Source organism: Lissotriton vulgaris, chromosome 2_1, assembly GCF_964263255.1.
Source record: "Lissotriton vulgaris chromosome 2_1, aLisVul1.2, whole genome shotgun sequence".
Classification (NCBI taxonomy): Eukaryota; Metazoa; Chordata; class Amphibia; order Caudata; family Salamandridae; genus Lissotriton; species Lissotriton vulgaris.
In genome coordinates, this window is record NC_141687.1 from 17,421,135 (window position 1) to 17,446,215 (window position 25,081).

At 51.2% G+C, this 25,081-nt stretch overlaps 1 protein-coding gene across 1 annotated transcript in view; it reads left to right on the forward strand.

The window, feature by feature from the left end:
• The first annotated feature begins 1,692 nt into the window (after positions 1-1,692).
• The window catches only part of LOC147729474 (uncharacterized), a 71,674-nt gene continuing 48,285 nt past the window's right edge, over positions 1,693-25,081 (forward strand). The window contains exon 1 of the mRNA XM_086958434.1: positions 1,693-1,759. The gene's annotated coding sequence lies outside the window, so the exon portion shown is untranslated. The remainder of the gene's footprint in view (positions 1,760-25,081) is intronic.

Here is a 25,081-nt window from a genome sequence, read left to right on the forward strand (position 1 = left end):
CTGGTTTCTGCGTGTGCAGAGGTGTGTGGGGCGAAGGCGTCTGTGGCTGGTCTCTGTGTGTCTGTGTGTGAAGAGGCGTGTGGTACACAGGCGACTGTGGCTGGTTTCTGCGTGTGCAGAGGTGTGTGGGGCGAAGGCATCTGTGGCTGGTCTCTGTGTGTCTGTGTGTGAAGAGGCATGTGGTACACAGGCGACTGTGGCTGGTTTCTGCGTGTGCAGAGGTGTGTGGGGCGAAGGCGTCTGTGGCTGGTCTCTGTGTGTCTGTGTGTGAAGAGGCGTGTGGTACACAGGCGACTGTGGCTGGTCTCTGTGTGTCTGTGTGTGAAGAGGCGTGTGGTACACAGGCGACTGTGGCTGGTTTCTGCGTGTGCAGAGGTGTGTGGGGCGAAGGCGTCTGTGGCTGGTCTCTGTGTGTCTGTGTGTGAAGAGGCGTGTGGTACACAGGCGACTGTGGCTGGTCTCTGTGTGTCTGTGTGTGAAGAGGCGTGTGGTACACAGGCGACTGTGGCTGGTTTCTGCGTGTGCAGAGGTGTGTAGGGCGAAGTAGTACACAGGCGACTGTGGCTGTTTTCTGCGTGTGAAGAGTTGTGTGGTGCACAGGTGTAGGTGGCTGGTTTCTAGATGTTTGTGTAAAGAGACATGTAGTCCACAGGCAGTTGTGATTGCGTTTTTGTGTGTGTGGAGAGAGAAGTATACAGGTGGCTGTGGCTGGTTTCTATGTGTGAAGAGGCGTGTAGTGCACAAGAGGCTGTGGTTGTGTTTTTGTGTGTGTGAAGAGATGTGTAGTGCAGGCTGCGGTGGCTGGTTTCTGTGTGTGAAGAGGTGTGTAGTACACATGTCCTGTGTTGTGTTTTTGTGTGTGTGAAGAGATGTGTAGTGCAAAAGGAGGCTGTGGTTCATATTTGTGTATCTGTGGAGAGTTGTGTAGTACATAGGCGGCTGTGGTTGTGTTTTTGTGTGTGTGAAGAAAGGAGTAGAATACAGGAGGCTTTGGTTGGTTTCTGTGTGTATGAAGAGACATGAAGTGCACAGGAGGCTATGGTTGGTATTGTTCTGTCTGTGGAGAGACGTGTGGTGAAAAGGCAGCCTTGGTTATGTTTTTGTGTGTGTGGAGACAGGAGTAGTGCACAGGTGGCTGTGGTTGTGTTTTTGTGTCTGTGGAGAGGTGTGTAGTGCAGAGGCGGCCTCGGTTGTGTTCTGTGTGTGGAGAGAGGAGTGTTGCACAGGAGGCTGTGGCGGGTTTCTGTATAAGTGGAGTGTGTAGTTCACCGGCAGCCAGGGACAGTGTGTGTGTGGACAGAGGGGGCAGTGCAGAGGCAGGGTGTGTCTGTTTGTCTGTCTTCGGGCGGTTTGTGTGTGGACAGAGGGGACAGCGCAGAGGCACTGTGTGTCTGTCTGTCTTCGGGCGGTCTGTGTGTAAGTACACGGGGAGCAGCGCAGAGGCTCTGTCTGTCTGTCTGTCTGTCTTCGGCTGTTTGTGTGTGTGTGTGTAGACGGGGAGCAGCGCACAGGCACTGTCTGTCTGTCTTCGGGCGGTCTGTGTGTGTGTAGACGGGGAGCAGCGCAGAGGCAGGGTGTGTCTGTCTGTCTGCAGGCGGTTTGTGTGTGTGCTCTGCGGTCGTCCACACGCTGTTAGCAACAGTTGCTGTGGCGAGGGGAGTGCACAACACCGCAGCACACACGGGTGCCGGGGCCGCAGGAGGAGGGAAGTCTGCAAAGACAGACGGACACCGGGAGTGAGAGGCGAGGGTGACTGCAGGTGAGTGAGGCTAGGCAGTGAGTGACAGACTGCAGGTGAGTGAGGCTAGGCAGTGAGTGACAGACTGCAGGTGAGTGGGGCTGGGAGGCCATGAGGGACAGACTGCAGGTGAGGGAGATGCTGTGAGTGACATACTGCAGTGAAGGGACAGGAGCACCTCCGTGACAGACTGCAGGTGAGTGGGGCAAGGCAGTGAGTGACAGGCTGCAGGTGAGTGGGGCTGGGAGGCCATGAGGGACAGACTGAAGGTAAGTGGGGATAGGCAGTTAGTGACAGACTGCAGGTGAGTGTGGATAGGCAGTGAGTGACAGACTGCAGGTGAGGGAGATGCTGTGAGTGACAGACTGCAGTGACGAGAGGCTGTGAGCGACAGACTGTAGGTAAGTGACTATAGCTCACGAGTGACAGACTGCAGGTGAGGGAGATTCAGTGAGTGACAGACTGAAGGTGCGGGGGCTGGGAGGTTGTGAGGCTGTGAGGGACAGACTGCAGGTGAGCGAGGCTAAGGCAGTTATGACAGACTGCAGGTGAGTGGGGCTGGGTGGCTGTGAGGGACAGACTGTAAGTGAGTGACTAGAGCTCATGAGTGACAGACTGTAGGTGAGGGAGATGCAGTGAGTGAAAGACTGAAGGTGAGTGGGGCTGGGAGGCTGTGAGGGACAGACTGTAGGTGAGTGACTAGAGCTCATGAGTGACAGACTGCAGGTGAGGGAGATGCTGTGAGTGACAGACTGCAGTGAAGGGACAGGAGCACCTCCGTGACAGGCTGCCGGTGAGTGGGGCAAGGCAGTGAGTGACAGACTGCAGGTGAGTGAGTCACGCTCATGAGTGACGGGCGCAGGTGAGTGAGTCTCGCTCATGAGTGACGGGCTGCAGGTGAGTGAGGTGAGCTGGTAGGCGACAAACACCTTGAAAAGATCAACGACCGCAACACCGCCACCCTCTTGGACAACCTCGCCAACCTCGGACTTAAACAACTGGTCACTTCCCCCACCCACATCGCAGGTCACACACTCGACCCCATCTTCACCTCCAGCAATCATGTCTCCTTCAGCCACACTACGAATCTCCTCTGGACTGACCACAGCTGCGTTCACTTCACCTACAACAAGCCGAAACCCACCATCCACCTCCAACCAACTCTACAAAGAAACTGGAACAAAATCACCACGGAGCAGATCTCCACATCACTCCTTCAAACCTCCCCAGCCCTCTCTTCTAACGCCAACGAAGCCGCCTCCAACCTCACCCTCTGGCTATCCAACACCGCCGACACCTTAGCACCACTGAAAAAACGTCAACACAAACCTAGCACCAAGAAGGCCTCATGGTTCAACGATGACCTCAAGAATTCCAAGAAACTGTGCCGCTCCCTTGAAAAGGCCTGGAAAAAAGACCCATCCACCAACACCAAGGACGCCTTCAAAAGCGCCATCCGTACTCACCACCAACTGATCCGAAAAGCCAAGAAAACAGCATTCAAGGATCGACTTGACAACAGCGCCCACAACAGCAAGGAACTTTTCAACATCGTCAAGGAATTTTCCAACCCCTCGGCCAACTCCAACGACATCACCCCCACTCAAACCCTCTGCGATTCCCTAGCCTCTTTTTTCCACAACAAGATTGCTGACATCCACAACAGCTTTGACAACCAACCCGGAAGCCAACCCACCCTACCATCAGCCGACCATCTTCCCCTCGTTAACACCCTTAACGCCTGGAACCCAATCTCCACTGAGGACACCATCCGCCTGATGAATTCCATCCACTCTGGATCCCCCACAGACCCATGCCCTCACCACATCTTCAACAAAGCAGACTCCATCATAGCTCCGCACCTCCGAGACGTCATCAACTGCTCCTTCAACTCCGCTACCTTCCCAGAAGACTGGAAACACGCTGAACTCACCGCCCTTCTGAAAAAACCAACAGCAGACCCCACCGAACTCAAAAACTACCGCCCCATCTCGCTTCTTCCATTCCCGGCCAAAGTCATCGAGAAAGCCGTCAACAACCAGCTCGCAGCCTTCCTCGAAGCCAACAAATCTCTCGACCCCTCACAATCTGGCTTCCGAGCCAAACACAGCACTGAGACCGCCCTCATCGCAGCAACAGACGACATTCGAACTCTACTGGACAATGGAGACACAGTCGCCCTCATCCTCCTCGACCTCTCTGCAGCCTTCGACACAGTCTGCCACAGCACCCTTTTACAACGCCTCAGAAACATCGGAATCCAAGGAAAGGCACTGGAATGGATCACCTCGTTCCTCACCGGAAGAACCCAGAGAGTCCGCCTCCCACCATTCAAGTCCGAGGCCTCTGAAATCATCTGCGGCGTACCACAAGGATCCTCACTCAGTCCCACCCTCTTCAACGTATACATGAGCCCCCTCGCGGCCATCGCCCGCCAACACAACCTCAACATCATCTCTTACGCGGATGACACTCAACTGATCCTTTCTCTCACCAAGGACCCCAGCACCGCCAAAACTAACCTACACGAAGGAATGAAAGAAGTCGCCGAATGGATGAAACAAAGCCGTCTGAAACTGAACTCAGACAAAACAGAAGTCCTCATCTTAGGTAAATCCCCCTCTGCATGGGACAACTCCTGGTGGCCGGAAGCCCTCGGAAATGCACCCATCCCGACAGACCACGCACGGAATCTTGGCGTCATCCTGGATTCTTCACTCTCTATGAACAGACAAGTCAGCGCCGTATCCTCTTCCTGCTTTAACATTCTTCGCATGCTCAGAAAAACTTTTCGCTGGATCCCCACCGAAACAAGGAAAACAGTCACCCATGCCCTGGTCACGAGCCGACTGGACTACGGAAACACCCTCTACGCAGGTACCACCGCTAAACTCCAGAAGAAACTACAACGAATCCAAAACGCCTCAGCCAGGCTCATATTAGACATCCCACGCAACGAACACATCTCTGGTCACCTCAAAGACCTCCACTGGCTACCCGTCAATAAGAGGATTACTTTCCGTCTGCTTACCCACGCACACAAATCACTCTACGACATCGGACCAGATTGCCTCAACTCTCGACTGTCCTTCTACACCCCCTCCCGCCAACTTCGCTCTTCCAACCAAGCCCTCGCCACTGTACCTCGCATCAACAAGACCACCATGGGAGGCAGATCCTTTTCATACCTAGCTGCCACAACATGGAACTCACTCCCCGCTTACCTTCGCCTCACCCAGAATCACCTAGCGTTCAGAAAACAGCTTAAAACGTGGATTTTTGACAAATAATCCTCCTCCCCTTCCTAAGCGCCTTGAAACCCTCTGGGTATGTAGTGCGCTATATAAATTTTATGACTTGACTTGACTTGGTCGGTTCCCCCTTCACCCAAAGACTGCGGCAAACATGTAAAGTTGACTTTACAGCAACGGCCTCTTCGACATTTATACCACTGAAGTGTTCGAGGTTTGAGTGCGAGGAAGTATTTCTGTTCGTTCAAAAAAATAAATGTTTGCATTTAGCGCCCGGCGCTGTAACTAAGATCCACAGACTGAGCTCAGACCCGGAGGTACGGCCACGTGCCCAAGATCACACATTGCAACCCGAGAGATCAATTTACATGTCTCTTGACAGCCACTAACAATGACTGAGTCCCGGCCCCTCCTGCGAGAGATCGAGGCGCCTAGAGGCCGCGAAACTCTGCAGAGCCCAGTAAAACCGCACACGCCAGCACTCTAAAGAAGGGGTTGTGTTATACAGGGCCACCAAACCCCAGGGGCCGCCACGCCAATATATATCCTTAATATAGTAATCCTCTGAGGAAGGATACATATTTGCGTGGCTGCCCCAGTGGCAGGGATTTGGTGGCTTCTGGTTCTGTTCCACTTCCACACACCCTGACCCCCCCCCCTCTTCACTGACCTCCGCGCTCCGCTCCGCCCCGCCCAGGCCCCCTCTTCCAGGGCCCCCTCCCTGCGCTCCCTGCCCAGGGCCGCCATGAGCCTAGAGCCGCCCTGTGTGGATGCGCTGAAAGACTCATCTTTATTTGAAGAAACTGTTGGAGCGCCCCCTCGGGGCCTAAGTGTTGGGGGGGATGGAGGGGGGGGGGGGGGGGGGCACCTGGAGAGCAGCGCTTTAAGGGAGGTGTCAAAAGAGGAATCCTTTTAAGAGGCGTGGCCAGTGTGATTAGGGGCGTGGCCTACAACATTGAAACTAAACTCCTGTGCTTCACAGCGCGCGTAGGCTCAATCAATCAATCAATCGACAAGAGGTTTATAGCTATTCACCTGTGAGGGTCTCAAGGCGCTGGTTGGGGTGTGAGGCAGCTCCGGATCAGGCTGGCCTGTATCTGGTCTCTTCTTTGTGAGTTTTCTGTTATTGCACCCAGACATCTCACACATCCCTGAAACAAGCCAGCCCTACTGGCTTTGCCAGCGCTCGTTAGCGGTATGAGATAAATGAATAACAGCTCAAACATTGCTAAGCGCTGGAAGGAGGGGGGGTCAGAGGGTGACAGACCCTCGTTCTCTCCTTTCACAGCGTTTGATTCCACAGTTTCTCTGTTTCTCGCTGCTTCTCTCGCCTCCATCCGCCCACCTCAGTCTTTCCCACAGTTGTCTTTTACGCAAATGCAACGATCACTCTGTGCACTCAGCAGAGAGGCCCGGGATTGGATGTGCATGTCGTGTGCACTCCTCTATCACCGCTGGCAGCCTCAACCTCAGAGCCCGGAATCGCGGCCCTTCATTCATATGAAGCCACAGTCTGAACTCACGGAGACGCCTGGAGGCCGCTCAGTTCAAAACAGGCACTAGACGAGGGTCATATGATGCAAGAAAAGACACAGAAACAAAACACCTTGAAAAAAGAGAATACAAGATGAAATAAAACGTCATCACTGAGATCAATAACGTAAGGACATTTAAAGTCATTACTGAGAAATCGATCCGTCTTTTGCCGTAAAGTTGTGGACATTAACGTGGAGCCCGAAAAGGCACCGTTTCAATGCCAGTTTAAATTACTGTCGGGGCCTAGACCCGGCAGGACCCGGCCCACCTCAAGCCCTGTGAGAAGGTGCCCTGGGCCCTTCCAGGAGCCAGGTGTCTCCCGCCGGTAATTACGGCCTGGGGCCACCGGATCGGTTTGTCCGGCTGTAGATCTCAACCCAGTGAAACTGTCGGCCTAGACCAGCCCTGCCATCACCTGCCCTGACACCTCCCTCCCCGCTAACCGCGCGACCTCTGACCTCTGACCCCTGACCTCTTTCACCTGCTCTGAGAAGGCAGAAAATCTGTGGATTTCACTCTGAGACGGGGGAAACCCCATGGTGTGGACCAGAGGCGCAACTACTAGAGCCACATTTTGGGGGGGGGGGGGGGGCGAAGAAAACATTTCGGGGGGGCTGAACCTTTAATCAGTAGGCAGAGTGGAGCTGCAGGGGCTCTTAGAAGGGGTGAAACAACTGCAAGACCAAATTACCATTCAAATGGTCTTTTAAAGACCTGTGAAACGTTCAGGTGGGGCTCTGTGTGTGTGCCCGGGATCTGTCTCATCCCGGGCTGACACACACGACGGGGGGGGGGGTGGGGGGGGGGGGGGGTCTGAAGCCCGGGGAGTCCAATGGGTGTTGCTTGCCTGGTGTGGACTACATACACAGGACAGACGTCTCCACATTAACAGCTCACTTGCCACACTGTGTTTTCTTGGGCCATTTCCCTCCCCTGGAACCGTGTTTTGTTCGCTAGTTGGTGGACTCAGGCTACGTGCGCTATGTTTACATGTCTAACAGCCAAGAAGCCGTGACACACCGAGGCTTATTCACCAGGGGCTTTGGGTCACTTGTTATGACGCTCCGGCGGCACAAGCCTCTCTATCATATGTATGAGTCGACGCAGAGCCACCCTGCGTGGTGTTGCAAGGCCTCCTAGATACGGGCCAGATTCAGAAAGGTCTCACGCAGCGCAGCGCCCACAGAGGCTGTGCTGTGTTGCGGGACAGGGAGAGCGCAGGAGAGCGCCATGTTCACAGAGATACGGCTCCCTCCTCCGCTCTCCCGAGCGCCAAAACTGATTTGTGCAGCCATGCGCCATGCGTACACCTTGGTGCCATAGTGCTAGGGGGCGTGCCTGAGTCAACCATAGCTTTTGTACGAGAAGGGTACCCTTCTTAAACAAAATACTATGACTAGATAAGTGTGCAACCTTTTCCTGCTTTCTATGTGTGCCGTACAGTGCAGCGTGCATGCAACAGAGCAGCGTGCATGAAACAGAGCAGCGTGCATGAAACAGAGCAGCGCGCATGAAACAGTGCAGCGCGCATGCAACAGTGCAGCGTGCATGCAACAGTGCAGCGCGCATGCAACAGTGCAGCGCGCATGCAACAGTGCAGCGCGCATGCAAAGCCAGAAAAGAACAGAACAATTAAAGCACCTCTCCGTCTAACGCCTGCTTTTCAGCCGCATTCATTTTTGGCTCTAAGCCCCGTCTACTAGAGTTAGTAGATAGGGTTTAGCGTCAGAAAGCATGGCTGATTGCATGGGAACGCCATGCACCACCCATGTAATGGCCCTTGACGCAAAGTAATGCAAAGCCGCGATTCACACTGTTTTACGTTACCTTCCCTACAAGCCGGCACTAATACTAATTAGCATTGGTTTATCCCCAAATAGGTTTAGTGTCGGGTAAGCATTATAAAAGTTATGCTAACCTCTGGGCCATGGAGTAAGGCGAGGCAGCGCAGGTGGTGTTGGCTTACTCTGCATCAAGGAGGCGCTCCGTGGGCGCTGCGACGGACTTTTGACGTTGCCCCAGATTTACAACATCATGCAGACCTGGGGCAGTGCCAAAACATTACGCCTCCCAGACAAGGCGTAACAGGGAGAAAGATGCGTGTTTCTTCTCGGGTTTTCCTCTTTCCATGTGTACGATGAAAACGCAACAGTTGATAGTTTTTGAGCAGGAATGTGCCCCTTCCTGCACAAATACATTCCTGCCTCCGACAGAGACCCCCTTGCAGCATGATCCACGGGTGTCTCTGTTGCGGCAAGGCTGCTGAAATGGTGCCAGCGCTGGGGGAAAGGACAGAAATGCCTGTAATTGCATGAATACGGTGCGTTCCAGCCCTTTCACGTTGGCGTAGAGCAGTGCGGCTAGAAGCGCTGAGGCGCTCCCTGCGTTAATTTCTCATAAATGAGGCCCTGAGTCCTATGATCATCCGACCTTTTGGCAGGTTCATGTCTGAGAGTCCTTTATGTTGTCTGTGCAGTGGGGGAGGGGCGGTGGAGGGGGCCGGGCTGCTATACTCATTAAGGAACATGGATCTTTCTAAAGTGTCAAGACATTAGAGGCACTACAGAAAGGAAACTCTATGCACAGAGACATCCGCACGCAGCATTTACTCCTCCGCTTGGACGTAAATCTCGGCCGAGATTTAATTCATAACCCCTTCGCTGCGGCGGTTATTCCGCCACTGTGCAGGGGGAGGGGGGTGCGCACAGCGCCCGCATGCTCATGACGAGCTGGGCTCGTCATGAGCTATGGCGCTCCTGTGCTCATGACGAGCTCAGCTCGTCACAGGTGCATTGGCTCCGTGGAACGTTCAGCACAGCGGGGGAATTCTCCCCGCACCTGTGCGTTCCACGGGCCATGACGAGCTGAGCTCGTCATGAGTACCGGAGCGCCGTGGCTCATGACAAGCTCAGCTCGTCATGAGCACCGAGCATGCAAGAGGTCAAGTAATTGGAGCAGATTTACTCTTAGTGGTAGGAATACATGTTCCTGCCCCTTTAAACTAGAGGGTGGGGAGAAGTGTGACTCAAAATGCTACGGTGAAGTTACTACTAGTAACTTTAGGGACTGGTTTTAGGCATAGAATCAGCCGCATGAAGCTCTACATAGCTGAGGTCGTCTCGGCCTTCACCGCCAGGAGCTGTGAAAAGACCTCCATGAAAACCAGGGGTAGAGGCGTCACATCTGAGTTATAATACTACTTACCTTAGAACCATCAGAAGTGGAGGCACTGTACACTTTCCACAACCGGGTTCTGCTCCTTGTGGACTATTGCCTAGAACTGCTAACTGGGAACTGGGGTGCTAGGTGGACAAACATTAGGAATACCAATTTCCAAACTGTGATTCTCTGCAAATTGCAATTAGGAAATCAGTATTCCTAATGTATGAAATTCTTTTAAGTTTCATTAGCAATTCCTAGTAGGTCACATATAGGTCTACCTCATGAATATTAATGAGGTAGGTTGCAGTTTGTGACCCTTTAGGAATCACAGCCATCTCAGGAATTGTGTCCTGCTAGGGTCTCTTTTTTGCTGCACCACTGGGTTCTAACTAGCCTAGCTGAAGAGGGGTGTCACACCGAAGCCACTCCCAGGATGCTTGTTTCCGGTCCAGGGAAGACCTGGCTTGGCAGTTCAGGCTGGATAAGCATGGGCGAATTTTGCGAATCTCGCGTTCGCGAATTTTGCGGATTTGCGAACTCGCAATTCGCAAAATCCGCGAATTCTCGCAAATTTGCGGATTTTTTTTTTATGTTCGCGCGTGTTTCTGCCAGTTCGCGAGGGTTTTGTACAATTTCGCAAAACGCGAACTTACCTGTCGGGTCGCAAGTTTTGCGAACTTGTTGTTTCTACGTGTCCAGCCTGTTTGGGACACTCTTCTTCATCACTGCCACTCTCTGTCACCACTGCCACTCTCTGACTACTCATGCCACCCTCTGGCCCACCCATGCCACCCTCTGTTTCATCACAGCACCCTCTGGTTGTCCAGTCAGTGTACATTATTGTGGCAAAGCAAAGCACACCTTCCCTGCCTCAAGTGACCTGAATTAATTTGGGGCTGATTAATGTGTCACAGAATATTTTTTTAGCTGGCACCTGCTTCCTTAGTGCTTCCTGATTAGTGATCTTTTGCACTTGCTAAGTGCTTTCATTGTTGCAAAATTAGTTACAACACCTGCCCTGCCCCAACTGACAATAATGAATTAGGGGCTGATTAATGGATTTGAACTTCCAGCCTGGCTCCTGCTTGTCTCCCTTAACTGTAATTCAGGACCTTTGTGGCATATGTGTAACTATTCTGAGGTTCAGAGCTGGGTCACATAATAGTTGCAAGTAGGCAACTGAACTCTGGAGGGGCCCCTCAGGAAGCACTACAGGAAATGGCTACTAATGATGAGCCTGAACTTTTGAACCTGGTAAGTAGTTTCAGTTTTGCTAAGATCGTATTTCTGCAATTTAGCGCTTATTCGCGGGGCGCGAAGTTGTACTGGGAAGCCGCGAACTCACGCGAACAGTGCGAGCAAAATCCGCTGCTCGCGGATTTGCGGATTTTGCGGGAGATTCGCGAATCTCGCGGATTGCGAATTTACCGAAAATCCGCAAAATCCGCGAGCGAAACGGATTTTCCGCCCATGCTTAAGGCTGGACTGTTGCCATGAGGCACAGGGTCAAGACTGATTTGCATATGGCTGAGTCTGAACTGAGGTGGCAGAGTGGGCTAAAGAAGGATGATGGATTCAACCCAGATCTGTGACTCAGAATGAGTGGTTGAAATGTTTCTGCACTCCGTCCATCATCTTGTTGTGTTTGCTATGTTCGCCCCAAGGGTATGCCCAGACATGGGTCCTTTGCTCACTGTGCCACTGGATTCAAGCAAGCCTGGCTGATGAGTGGTAATACCACAAAACCAGTCCCAGGAAGCTTGAATCCGGTCCAGGGAGGACCTAGCCTGGCAGTTCAGGCTGGACTGTTCCCATGAGGCACAGGGTCAGACTGACTTGCATATGACTGGGTCCAAACTGGCAGTTCAGGCTGGACTGTTCCCATGAGGCACAGGGTCAGACTGACTTGCATATGACTGGGTCCAAACTGGGGAGGTATAGTGATAAAAAACAATAGATTAAACCCAGATCTCTTGACTGAGGGTGAGTGTTGGAAAAGTTTCAGCGCTTCACCCATCATCTTGTGTTTGCGATCCTCACACAGATTAGAAATCTTAGGAAGCGAGGAAGTCACTTAGTTGAGTGAATCATTATCAGCCTTGGACCTATTGGTGCACCAAAGACATCAGTGGAGCTGTCAGCTCCCCAAGGCTGCATGAAACCAGACAAGGCACTAAGACAGTCCCAGGAGACTGAAGAGGCAGATTGTGAGAGCTACCCTAATAGTACCACATGATAAAAGTAACACACAATCAGTCTATTCATGCGGGATGGGAGCTGAGTGTAGGAGAGTAGGGTCTGCTATGCTATGGTCACCCCAAATTTTTGCTTTTTGCTTCACTGATTTATGACTTAATGTGGCTGTGGGCCTGCTAATCAGACCCACAGCCTGCTGTTCTATCTCTAAATTACTGCCAATGCACTTTAGGTGCATTACGAATTGGAACTGGTTCACCTTATTGGCCCCTGTAACAGTGTACCTTAGGTATCCAGGGCATAGGTGTTTCCAAGGCCTACCAGGGGCTGCAGCATGTATTGTGCCACCCCTGGCCTGGCCTCCATATTTGACACAACTGGCTGATCACTCAGCTGGGGTAAGTTGGTCTAATCACCTCTTACTTAGATATAGTATCCCTATATCTACCCTTAAACTGGACACATATGTTCCTATCAGCCACTCCTATGGAAGGCCTCATCAATCCTGGAGGCAGAGTGCTTGGAAATATGTGAGATGGTGCTCTAGCATGAGCTGAGCCTGTCTGCAGCTGTCGGGAACCACTCCCTAAGCTGTTCTGGGATATTGCCATACCATATACTCTTAAGTGCATTATAATCCTCGCGGTTAAATGCTATCTTTGGTTTGGCTTTATCAAAACATGTCGAGTAAGGTGTCATACGAATTGGAATACTATCCCCTCGACAGTTCTGTCGACGGGGATAGCATTCCACCCTTCTAGAGGGACACGACATGTGTGTAGCCTTAACCCCGGTTAAAGTTAACCAGAGCCTCAGCATCACAAAATAGATGCTGCCACCACAGACACGAGTCTGACCTCCTGCTGCTGGGAGTCCTTCCAGCGAGGGAGGCTTGGACAAAGGGTTTCCTGCCTTGGGAGGTGCGAGCACCACCCCAGACAGGGTTTTGTGTATTGGGTAGGACAGGGCTGAATAGAATCAGACATGCCCGGGGCACACAAGGTGTCCCCGTGCATAAGCCAGTCCAAACCGGTCCTGGGACTTTCCAGACCCAGGCCTGGCGAGGAGCTGGACAAAGGAAAGGGGGTGTAACCGCCCCCCTTCCTGGTTCCTCCCAGAGGAGGGACCTAGTAGGTGATCCACCCCTCAGATTGGGAATAAGAATGGGAGCACTGCCATTGCACAGCAGATCATCCTGAATCAACTTGAAATAAAGAAGAAGACTGGACTCCGACATTCTGCTGCTCAGAAGACTGAAGAGAATCTCCCTTGTGGCCTAGGAGTGGCCACCCTGTGAACACAGGCACCAACCAGCAACTCGACATCTGCTTTGCCGCCGCCTCCCGCCGGAGCCCGAGCCCAGAGCCTGACAAGACCCAGACTCCCAGACCTCTCACAGCCCGATCCACAGTCCCTGCAAAGAAGGGACCCGTGGAGGCACCGAGTGACGTGGGACCGGACCTCTTGGAAGACACTCGAAAAGCTGACTGCGCAGCAACCAAGGCATCCTCGACGTTGTGCTTTAAGGACTGAGAACCCCCACCACCGAGCAGCCCTTGCACCGAAGAAGAGCCCTCCAGCATCTCCACGATCTGCGTGGGGCCCTTTTGCATTGTGCCACTTGACACGCCATCCCGGCCACTAGCCACGTGGTCAGCGGCCATCTTGGCGACGAAACCGACAAACTACACAGCGGGTCTGGTTGCTCCAGACTTACCCAAGCTCCTGTGAAAAGGAGCACTCACTCTGACCTTGCTGGTCCGAGTGTTAAGCATCTTTTGATTCCTGCATGGCTTGCATTAGCCAAGGCCTGTTTGCTCCGATCAGGTTGCCGACACCGCTAACAGCGAGAAGCCTGCGTAGGACAGCTTGTGACTGACTTCTGGACGTCCTCGACCCCCGGTGTCCATGTGGCTGCAGAGAGAAGCTACACCTCAACGCCTGTTTGCACCCGACATTGCCTGGTTCCAATCTGGTTCCACGGTAGTCACTGGCTAGTGACTTTAAACATTGTCCCCTCTGCTTTCAGGTCTTCACATCTTCAGATCCACCCTTGGATCCACCGGAACTCTTCACGTCGAGCCGCCTGCAGCATCTTCAGCTCCAAGCACCATCGACCAGCGTGACGAAACCCGACACTACTTCGACCCTGTGCACCCGCTTCCTGTGGGTGAGGTAACTCAGCTCCGCCGGTGTTCCTACACTGGTACACATCTCAAGGGCCTGTGTCTTAAGTTTCAGCGTTCTAGGTCACTCGGAAGGTTCCGAAATAACTAACTTTGTACTTTTTACGCACCATTGACTTTACATTGGAAAGTGCGTGCACTTTAGACACTGCACCCGAGTCCCGCGGGCCTTTCCCGACTTAATCATTGCTAGTCTCGAATAGCTCCAGCGATTCCCAAGGCCCTAGGCCTGTTCCCGTTCTGATTGGTATCTCTTATACCACTTTCTTAGTATATGGTTTAGGTGGCCCCTAGGGCCCATCCATATTGTGCAACTTTTGTGTATTTTAAACTGTCTTGTGATTTAACGCTTGTGCTTCTCTGCTCATAAAGAGTCCAGGGGATTTTATAGTTAATAAATCAATATATATTTTCAATATATATCTGTGTGGTGTCCTTTCATTTGGTATTCAAGGGGGTTGTGCATGGTAATACAGCTGGCTTCACATGCCTTTCAGAGTTTAGCCTAAGACTGCTTTGTCCACGTTACCACTAGGATAACTGGTCTACAAGGTTGAATTTCAACCAATCATCATAAGGGTTGCTTGGCATGGTACAAAGTGATCACTAGAATTAGTGAGCATTATATACCAGGCCAACTTCTCACATTGGTGGCAGCGGTGGGATCTGAGATTGCTGTTGTTTTACCATTACAATCTTTGAGATTATCATTTGAAAGATCATACAGGTACCTGCTAGGTACATATAAAACAAGACTAGTATACTTAAGTTCTACTGAACTTAGTTGTTGTAGAGCAAAGGGAGTAGCACACCCTGACTACAACTACTAGATAGGTTTAGTAGGTAAACACCAGTGTAGGTAGATTGCAACACATCCACCCACACTAGAGCAATGTCTGGAGCAGAGGGTTCCACTGGGAACATCCCTGATGAGAGTGACCCTCCAAGGGCACCATCCAAATTTGCTATTTTTTCCTTTAAGGAATTAAGACAGCTTTGTGTCTTAAGGGGTCTGAGGACAGGGCCTTCCCCTACCACAGACCACCTTAGAGAGATCTTGGATCAGTCTGAGACTCTAAAGACCTCTAAGGCAGACCCCACAGGGGATGCTGAAGGAGGCCATCCTTCAGAGGATGACACTGTAGACACCCCTGTCCCTATCATCCTGGTAGATGAGGAAGCCCCCATCACTGGAGCTCCTCAGGTAGATGAGGAGGAGGAAGAGGAAGAAGAGACAGAAGGGGGGAGCAGTGAGTCAGATGATGACAGAAATAGTCAGGTGCTGGTCAGTAGACTGAACCAGGCTTACTTAAGCCTATTTGGGACTGAATCAGGTAACAACCCATTCAGACCCCCAGGTGGACTTAACCAGAAGCCTAGGAGGAGAAGGACTCACTCAGGTGACTCTAACAACTCCCATGCTTCTAGAGGTTCTCATGGTCACTCCAGAAGGGAGATAACTAGCCCTCAGAGAAGGGAACATGAGGCCAAAATGAGAGAGCCTGAATTGAGGATCCAGAGACAAGAGTTAGAGGTTGCCCTGGCCCAAGAGAAACTTGCTAGAGCAAGACAGCCTAGAGAGAGTGGGGTAATAGAACCCACTGGTGGCAGCAATATCCACAAGGATAAAGACAGGTCTTTTGATAACAGAAACCTGAGTAAGATTGTGCCCCCCTACAAAGCTGGGGATGATATCCATAAATGGATTACTGCAATGGAGAGAGCCTGCAGAGTACAGCAGATCCCTCAGGAGCAGTGGGCAGCAATCTTGTGGCTCTCCTTTGAAGGTAGAGGCCGAGACAGACTCCTCACAGTTAGTGATGGGGATTCTAGAAACTACCTGGTCCTGAAGAGTGCTCTGATTGATGGGTTAGGCTTAACCACTGAACAGTACAGGTTAATGTTCAGAGATACCCAGAAGACACAGACTCAGGACTGGTCTGAATTTGTTGAGTGTGCCACTAAGGCTCTGGAGGGATGGTTGCTGGGAAGCAAGGTTACAGACTATGAAGGATTGTATAATTTGCTGATGAGAGAACAAATTTTAAATAATTGTCAGAACCAGCAGTTGCATCAACATTTGGTTGACTCAGATTTGACCTCTCCCCAAGAATTGGGAAAGAGGGCAGATAAATGGGTAAGAACCAGAGTTAAGCAAAAGAACCAGAACCAGAACCAGGGTGGTGACCAGAAGAAACAGACCAGAAGGATGGGGAGCAGAAATCTAAAGACCAGAAGTCTTCAACAGGGCCCCAAACTGATACAGAGGGTGGGTCCCAAACTTCCAAGAAAAAGAAGAAAGAAGGTCAAAGAAAACCCTGGTGTAGTACATGTAAAAACACCTCTCACTGGACAAGTGAGTGTAAAAAGGGTGGAGCCCCCAGCACTGCAGCCCCTAAGGCACCTGCACCCACTAGTACAGCTAGCAGTGCTGGTCCACAAGCCAAGGGGGTAGTGGGTATCACCTTGGGAACTGAAGGAGATTCTGACCTAGTCAGAACCCTTACACAGGCTGCTCTGATTTGTGAAGGGGACATAGATTTGACCCCTGACATAAGTCCCAGTAACTTGGGCAAATACAGACAGACACCTTTGATCAACAATAAAGTGGCTCAAGCTTACAGGGACACATGTGCCAGTGTCACTATGGTGACACCTAACTTTGTGGACCCTGGACAATACATGCCAGGCGATGATTACCTAGTGACCAATGCCAGCAATGTCACTACTACACATAGTGTGGCACTTGTTAACTTTTCCTGGGGAGGGGTAACTGGCCTAAAAAGAGTTGTGGTTAGTGCTGATCTCCCAGTTGAATGTTTGTTGGGCAATGACCTGGATAACTCTCTATGGTCAGAAGTTGAGTACAGGACTCATGCAGAGATGTTAGGGATATCATCACATGTCCTTGCTGTGACCAGGTCACAGGCCAAAAAGTGCCTCTCTGAACCTCAGGTCTTGGATCCTGGAACAATGGACCAAGCACCTTCCAAGAAGAAGAACAGGAGGGTTAAGGCTGTGCCTTCCCAACTGCCTGCAAGTGAGGATCAAGCTTCACAGGAAGCTGGTCTTGAGACCCCTGAAGGAACTGTCTCTGAAGAACTTGAACCTGATCAGGTTGAGTTTCTGGGGACAGGGGGACCTTCTAGGGCAGACTTGGGGCAGGCTCAGTTAACCTGTCCTTCCCTTGAACCCCTCAGACAGCAGGCTGCTGGGAATGCTCAAGGTGCCCATAAAGTTTATTGGGATGAAGGACTCCTTTACACAGAGGGTAGAGACCCCAAGCCTGGTGCCACCTGGACTGTGCTTGTAAGGTTGCTGCCGACCCTGCGCTGGATTTTGACCTCTTACCGGGGTGTGCCTGTTCCGCTTGTTCTGCCGCTGCCTCTCGCCGCACCCGCTCCGCGGGTGCCGCTTCGCGGCTTGGAGGCTCGGAGGAGGGAGAGGTGAGGGCTGCACGCCAGGACTGGGAGGCGCCAGGAAGGACCAACTAGCAGGCGCTCGCAGGGACTCAGTAGACCAGGAGTCCCTGCTTCCCCTGCCCTGAGAGCGGACGCGCCCACCTTGAGACACGCCCCCCGCCTGCAACGCCCACTACATAACAAACAGCCTGTCGCTCAGCGGGACGCGAGCGGGACGCCGAGCGAAGCCCGAGCAAAGGGCGGGCAGTCTGTGGCAGTCAGGGGCTGACAAGGCTGGGCTGGGCCACATCCCCTTGCTTTCGCTAAAAGTGAGTACAATCGCCTGGTGTGTTCGCACTAAACCATGTCTACTCGATCTGGGAAACCCCTTAGGAGTGAAATTGAAAAAGGTACAAATGCCGCGAGCCCTGTCATAGGAACAATGGACCGGTTCATCACCAGGGTGGCGGCAGTGATCGAGAAGGAAATTGCCATGTCAGAGCGACGTTTATCCGAGGTTTACCTCCCCTCAAGACGTTCATCTTTGGGGGTTGCTGCCCAGTCGCTTACACCGACCGGTATCCGGGTCCAGGATGTTTCCCCACCGTGCGTGCCTGGTGTTTTCTCAGACCCTCCACAGTTGGCTGGCATAGAGCAAAATATAGATAGGCTGGAAAATCTGGCCGCTCTTCTCCCCGTAGTGTGTGTAGAAGATGGCGTTCTCAGTAGGCTGTCCACTCCATTATCACCCAATCTCCCAAGCGAAGCAATTAGTAATCCTGAGTCCCCATTCCGGCTTCCTCCCTCCATAGTTATATCTGAAGGGGAGTCAGTTAGGGTGTCCCCCACCACTCAAACCCCTGACAATAGGCAGGAGAATAGGCCTTTAAGCAAAAAATTACGGAAACGCAAAAAGGGTAGGCTAGCGAGACAAGCCGCTCTTTACCAAAGAGCAAAAAATAGCTCTGGAGTAGGTGCAAGACACACTAGGGGTACGCCTATAGAGAATGAAAGTGATATAGACAGGGATGTTCAGACCTCTTCCAATGGGCTGCTCCCAGACGATATCATTCCTAATGCCCCTAAGCTCGCTGATTTAGTAACGGTGGAAAACATCCTTGAGAAGGTATACAGTGTTTTGAAACCGCTACTATTGCAAGTCACGGGTTTAGGAGAGAGGATTGATAAATTAGAGCAATCAACCCTTGATGGGTTTCACTCACTCAAGACTACTATTAAGCATATAACCAGAGTGACTGAAAATAAGGACCTGGGCGCAAAGGGGATCGATTTACCAGCTCAGAGAGAGCATAAGCCACCAGTAGGTCAAAAAAAAGTTGTCCCTAATAAGCCTCAAAGTCCAGCTCTTAAATCCCCTCCCCTCCCCAAACCAGGGCAAAACCACAAGGGACCACCAACAAACTCAGAGCCTGACAAAAATAAGACTAAGCCGCCTGTACAAAAGCAGACACAGTCAGTTAGTGATAAAACGGAAGACTCCCAAATACGAGGGGCGCGAAGCATACCACAAGGGCAAGCGACAGGGAAAGCCCCCAGGTCTGTATCCCAACCTACTGCCCCCATTACCCCCCCAACGGTCCTCAGTAATCCAGTGCGACGGATCCCACCAGTAAATCTCCCTCCGGACTGCCAACCTTACGTTGCTGTCATGGTTAACGTGCCTCCTTTAAAGGATGGCCAGGTGGAAAATCATTCGTCACTTAAGAATAAGTGTATTCATTGGCTGAAGGCAAACAAGCCAATCCCGTTGGGTGTGGATGGTATTATTTTAAGTGTCCGAAGAGTGGGTTGGGTAGGACAGGGGAGAAAAACACAGGAGGGGGATTGCATAATTATAAACTTCCAAGACCCAAGAGTAGTCCCATCGATTTGTACCCCTATTAAGAATATGGGGGCCCCGGGGGTTAAGGTGGTAGATCTTTCTTATTTTTACCCCAGGCAAATTGTTAGCCCAATTGAAGCAAGTTTTTGTTCCCCTTTTTTAACTCAAAACTGGGCTGGGGTCTCGGGGGGCACCAGGGAGAACCTATTGTGGACATCGGGGTCTCATTGACTGGAAACTGTTAGCAGAGTAGAGCCAGCAGGAGTACCACTCACTCAAACAAACCCCATAAACGAAATAGATGTTTCCTCCGCCTCCCCAAAAGGTCCCCCACCCCTCCAGATGTCTCCGAGGAGGTCCACAGATAGGGGCAGTATAGCTCCCAACGGCAATCCAGCTGTGACGGACCTAGTCTTTAAGGTTTTCAGCTGGAATGTCGCAGGGATTGCAAGGAAACTTGCCCTCCCGGAAGTTACAGCCTGGGTGGATGAGCATTCCGTGTGCCTTTTCCAAGAAACTTGGAGCCGGGTCCCAGTCCACAGGGTGGGATTTTCTTCCTACTCTGCCCCCGCACAAGTCTCGGAAACAGGGAGAGGGCGACCTTCGGGCGGCCTTCTTATTTGGGTTGCGGCTTCTTTAGACTGTAGGGTAGTGGAGTTCCCTACAGGTTCCCCGGACATCCAAAACATAACCCTAAGAGACCAAAGGGGAAGAACTGTCTTAAATGTTTATAATGTCTATGCCCGGGGAACCAAGGGTGGGAGAAAGTCCCCGGTAATATCTCTCCTTGAGACCTTGCTAAATAATACCCCCCACAAAACACGTACTTTGGTTGCAGGTGACATGAACTGTACGTTCGAGCCCTTGGGCTCGGACGTTTCCCTCGATCAGGATGAGGAGGACTCCAGGATGGGGATACCGGTACTAGAAATCCCACCAATCAGAAGGTGGACAGAAGTGGCGCTCCAGTTATATTCACTGAGCCTCGAATTCAACTTAAGGGCAGTTAATGGGAGGACACCCTCGGATAGGGTGGGTGCCCACACATATAATAGGCCAGGTCACACCTCTAGGCTAGATTATCTACTAATAGATGTACTCTTATGGCCTTGGGTAAGGGATATGCAGGTGGTTCCATCATCTGAAAGTGACCACAATCCACTCTCCCTAACCATGGCTCAGTGGTGGTGCAGTTTAAAAAGGGACAATGTTACCCAGGTAGCCGTACCCTCGGATGAGTCTGAAGTCTCCCCCTGTGGTAGGCGAATAAAATGGGCGAGACTGGTCTTATCCGAGGCAAAGGTAGGGGAAATTCAATCCCTCTTAAACCAAGCAGTAACAACCCTCGGAACCTCCCTGGAAGGGGTGGGTAGAGCTAGTGGGCTTTTCGTCTCCCTGGTAGAAGCCTTAAACAACGTGTTCACTATGCACCCAAACAAGATGGGTAATAAAGTTCTTAAAAAAACAGGAGAGGGTTGGTATACCCAAACTTGTAGGGCCCACAAGACAAGGCTAGTTGAGGCGGTAAAACTTAAGTCCCAAAGTGTGATACAGGAAGCAAGGAAGGCCTATAACAAATCCCTTAAACTTGCTAGAAGGGAGTGGGAAGAAAAATTTTGGGACGACCTGCTCCAGGCTAGTAAAATCAGGGATTCAAGGGCCTTCTGGAACCTCATAAGCACACGTAATAAACCCGATGCACTTGTGAGACCCTGTAACATCCCGCCCCAAAACTGGGTAAAACACTTTGGGGCCCTATACCTCCCTCCTAACGGGGATCTGAACGAGGGATTCGACCTTATACGTGAAATTGAACCTCATGCCTATGACCTCTTCACTCCCCTTGAGATTAAGGGGGTTATAGGCTGGGTAGCGCCCCGTAAGGCGGCGGGCCCGGATGGCCTTCCGGGGGACCTTATGAGAGCTTTCCCTGCGGAGTGGGCGAGGGTTATAGCAGCTCTTTTAAATGATATTATGATGGGAGGGGCAGTGCCAGAATCCTGGAAAGGGGCAGTGGTGGTCCCGATCTACAAAAAAGGGTGTAGGGAAACACCGGGGAATTACCGCCCTATAAGTCTGATAGACTCCACCCAAAAGATAGCTGGTAAAGCTATCCTTGGAAGGATTCTCCACTGGGTGGAGGAGAACAAAATCTTATCAGACTTCCAGGCAGGTTTTCGGGCTGGTATGGGGACAATTGAGCAGGTGTTTAGGCTGGCACTATTGGGGTGGAAGGTGGTGGAACTAGGCAAGGGTAGTCTTTATTTGGCCTTTATAGACCTGAAGACTGCCTTTGACCTGGTTCCCCGGGAAGAGCTTTGGAGGGCACTTTATGAGTTAGGACTACCTCCTTACATTTTATCCCTCCTCATTAGCCTCCATACCCATACCTACGCACAGGTCCGCTGGGGTAAAAACGGAGAGCTCACCGAGAAGATACCAGTCTCCAGGGGCGTAAGACAGGGCTGTGTCTTGGCTCCCACCCTTTTCTCACTATATGTGAACGGGGTGGTAAAACATCTTCAGCAAGAACCAGCCGACGCCCCCTGTTTCGGAGGAGTCCGCATCCCCACCCTACTCTTTGCGGACGACACGCTCCTGATTTCAAAAACCCCACAAGGCCTGCAGAAATTGCTAACACGGTTCCAGGAGTTCTGTACCGCAAAGGGGCTAATAATAAACGTGGACAAAACAAAATACCTAGTCCTAAATCCCCCTAAGAAACTGGGCCGCCCTCCTACCCTTAACTCGATCCCCTTAGAGAAAGTCGCCGAATTCGATTACCTCGGTATTCGGATTACAGATAGGATGTCCTGGGGAAACCACATTGGTAAAATGGTTCTCAACCATAAGAGAGTAGGAGGAGCTCTCATGAGGGAGTTCAGGGCCTCACCCAGGAGATCACTCACCCCAGTAATTGATATCTACAAGGCCAAAGTAGTGTCATCCGCCTTGTATGGGGCAGAACTGTGGGGCCACTGCCGAATGGACGCCCTAGTGACAGCGGAGAGCAAGTTATTGAAATCCATTATCTCCATCCCACTGAGCACCCCATCTGTACCAGTGTGGTTGGACATGGGCTGTAAAAACATCAAAGACCAGGCCCAGCTCCGACCGCTCCTGCTATGGACACGAATTTGGAGGGGTGAAGAACTAAAATCCTATGCTGATGCCCTGGGGGAAATTATGAGTCTGGGGGGTTGGGCCAAGATAAAATGGTTAAGAGAAACCAAAAATCTCCTGGAGAACATCGGGCTAGGGGACTGTTGGTCATCACGTTCAGCCCCTCCAAAAGAAGTCGTTAAGGCCCTTTATTGGAAATGGACTTCGGAGCGTCTAATCACCAACTCTAACCATTGCAAATCTACTGTTGCTTTTTTACAAATTAAAGATTCTGTGGCCTTTGAACCCTACCTGGACATGATTACCATCCCCTTTGACCGAGCACTTTATTTTAAATTCAGAGTTGGATCCCTCCCCGTAGGTGCTGTGGTATCAAAATGGTCATCATTGGCTCGTACTTCCCCCAATTGTGCATGTTGCCCGAACAGGGTTGAGTCTATTGCGCATGTTTTATTTGAATGCCCTGACTATGCAAGGCCCAGGAGTTTTTGGCTAAAACCTCTTTGTCGGAACATGGGCACACGTAACCACCTAGAAGCTCTGCGTATTTTAACTACGGACACTTCCCCCCCAATAGTGTGCGGTATAGCAAAATTTTTAAAACAGTTTTGGCTTATTCGTTGTAAGAGATTGTCAGTAGCCGTTTAATCTATTTTTAGCTAATTTATTGACCTTTTATCCTTTTTAAATAACTTTTTTACTGGCTTCTTGTAGCATTGTTTTTCTGTTTTTGAAATTGTAATGTTTGTATTTTATATGTGCTTACAAGATATCTTGCATATCGAATAAAAGCTTATGACTGACTGGCAACCAGGAAGTTGGTTATACCTCTGCAATTTAGGGGTTTCCTTCTCACCTTGGCCCATGATATCCCTTTAGCAGGACACTTAGGCCAGAATAAGACCTGGGACAGGCTTGTCACTCACTTTCAGTGGCCTCACATGTCTGAAGACACCAAGGAGTTTTGTCGCTCCTCTGAAACCTGCAAGCCAGTGGTAAAGCAGGTGGAACAACGAAGGCCCCCCTGATACCACTACCTGTGGTGGGGGTTCCCTTTGAAAGAGTGGGGATTGATATTGTAGGTCCAATGGATCCCCCTACAGCATCTGGGCACAGATTCATACTGGTGGTGGTGGACCATGCCACCAGGTACCCAGAGGCAATTCCACTTAGGACCACAACAGCTCCTGTTGTGGCCAGGGCCTTACTTGGAGTTTTCTCCAGAGTGGGGTTTCCTAAGGAGGTAATATCTGACAGAGGTGCCAACTTCATGTCAGGATATTTGACAGCTATGTGGAAGGAATGTGGTGTCAACTACAAGTTCACCACTCCTTATCATCCACAATGTAATGGGCTTGTTGAGAGATTTAACAAGACCCTAAAGGGCATGATCAAAGGATTACCTGAAAAGCTCAGGCGAAGATGGGACATCCTACTGCCCTGCCTTTTGTTTGCTTACAGAGAGGTCCCTCAAAAGGGGGTTGGCTTCAGCCCCTTTGAATTGTTGTTTGGGCACCCTGTAAGAGGACCCCTGTGTCTGGTGAAGGAAGGATGGGAGTTACCCCTCAAAAAGCCTAAGCAAGACATAGTGGACTATGTACTTGGTCTCCGCTCCAGGATGGCAGAGTACATGGAAAAGGCATCCAAAAACCTTGAGGCTAGCCAAGAATTACAGAAAGCTTGGCATGACCAAAAGGCTGTCCTTGTTGAGTTTCAGCCTGGACAGAAGGTATGGGTGTTGGAGCCAGTGGCCCCAGCAGCACTCCAAGACAAATGGTCTGGACCCCATACAATTCTGGAAAAGAAGGGAGAGGTTACCTACTTGGTGGACCTAGGAACTCCCAGGAGCCCCCACAGGGTGCTCCATGTCAACAGACTAAAGGCATATGTCAGCAGGGAATACATGGGCTTGCTCATGGCTACGGATGAGGGACAGGAGGATGAGAGTGACCCTCTCCCAGACCTGCTCACTCAGAACCCTGAGGATGGCTCAGTTGATGGTGTGGCCTTAGATGGCAGCCTCACTGAACATCAACAAAATGACTGTAGACAAGTTCTACAGGCATACAGGCGTATGTTCTCATTGACACCCAGTCAGACTAACTGGTGTACCCATGTGGTGGACACTGGTGACAGTCTTCCTGTAAAGAGCAAGATTTACAGGCAACCTGACCACGTCAGGGACTGTATAAAGACTGAGGTGCAAAAGATGCTGGAATTAGGTGTCATTGAGCCTTCAGAGAGCCCCTGGGCTAGCCCAGTGGTTCTGGTCCCCAAACCTCACACCAAAGATGGCAAGAGAGAGATGAGGTTCTGTGTGGATTACAGAGGACTCAATGCTGTCACCAGGACAGATGCACACCCTATTCCAAGGGCAGATGAGCTCATTGACAAGTTGGCTTCTGCCAAATATTTGAGCACATTTGACTTGACAGCTGGCTACTGGCAAATCAGGTTAGCTGAGGAGTCTAAAGCCAAGACAGCATTTTCTACCCCTAGTGGGCATTATCAATTTGTGGTAATGCCCTTTGGTTTGAAAAATGCACCGCCACCTTCCAAAGGTTGGTGAATCAAGTCCTCACTGGGTTGGATGACTTTTGTGCAGCTTATCTGGATGATATTGCTGTCTTTAGCTCCACCTGGGA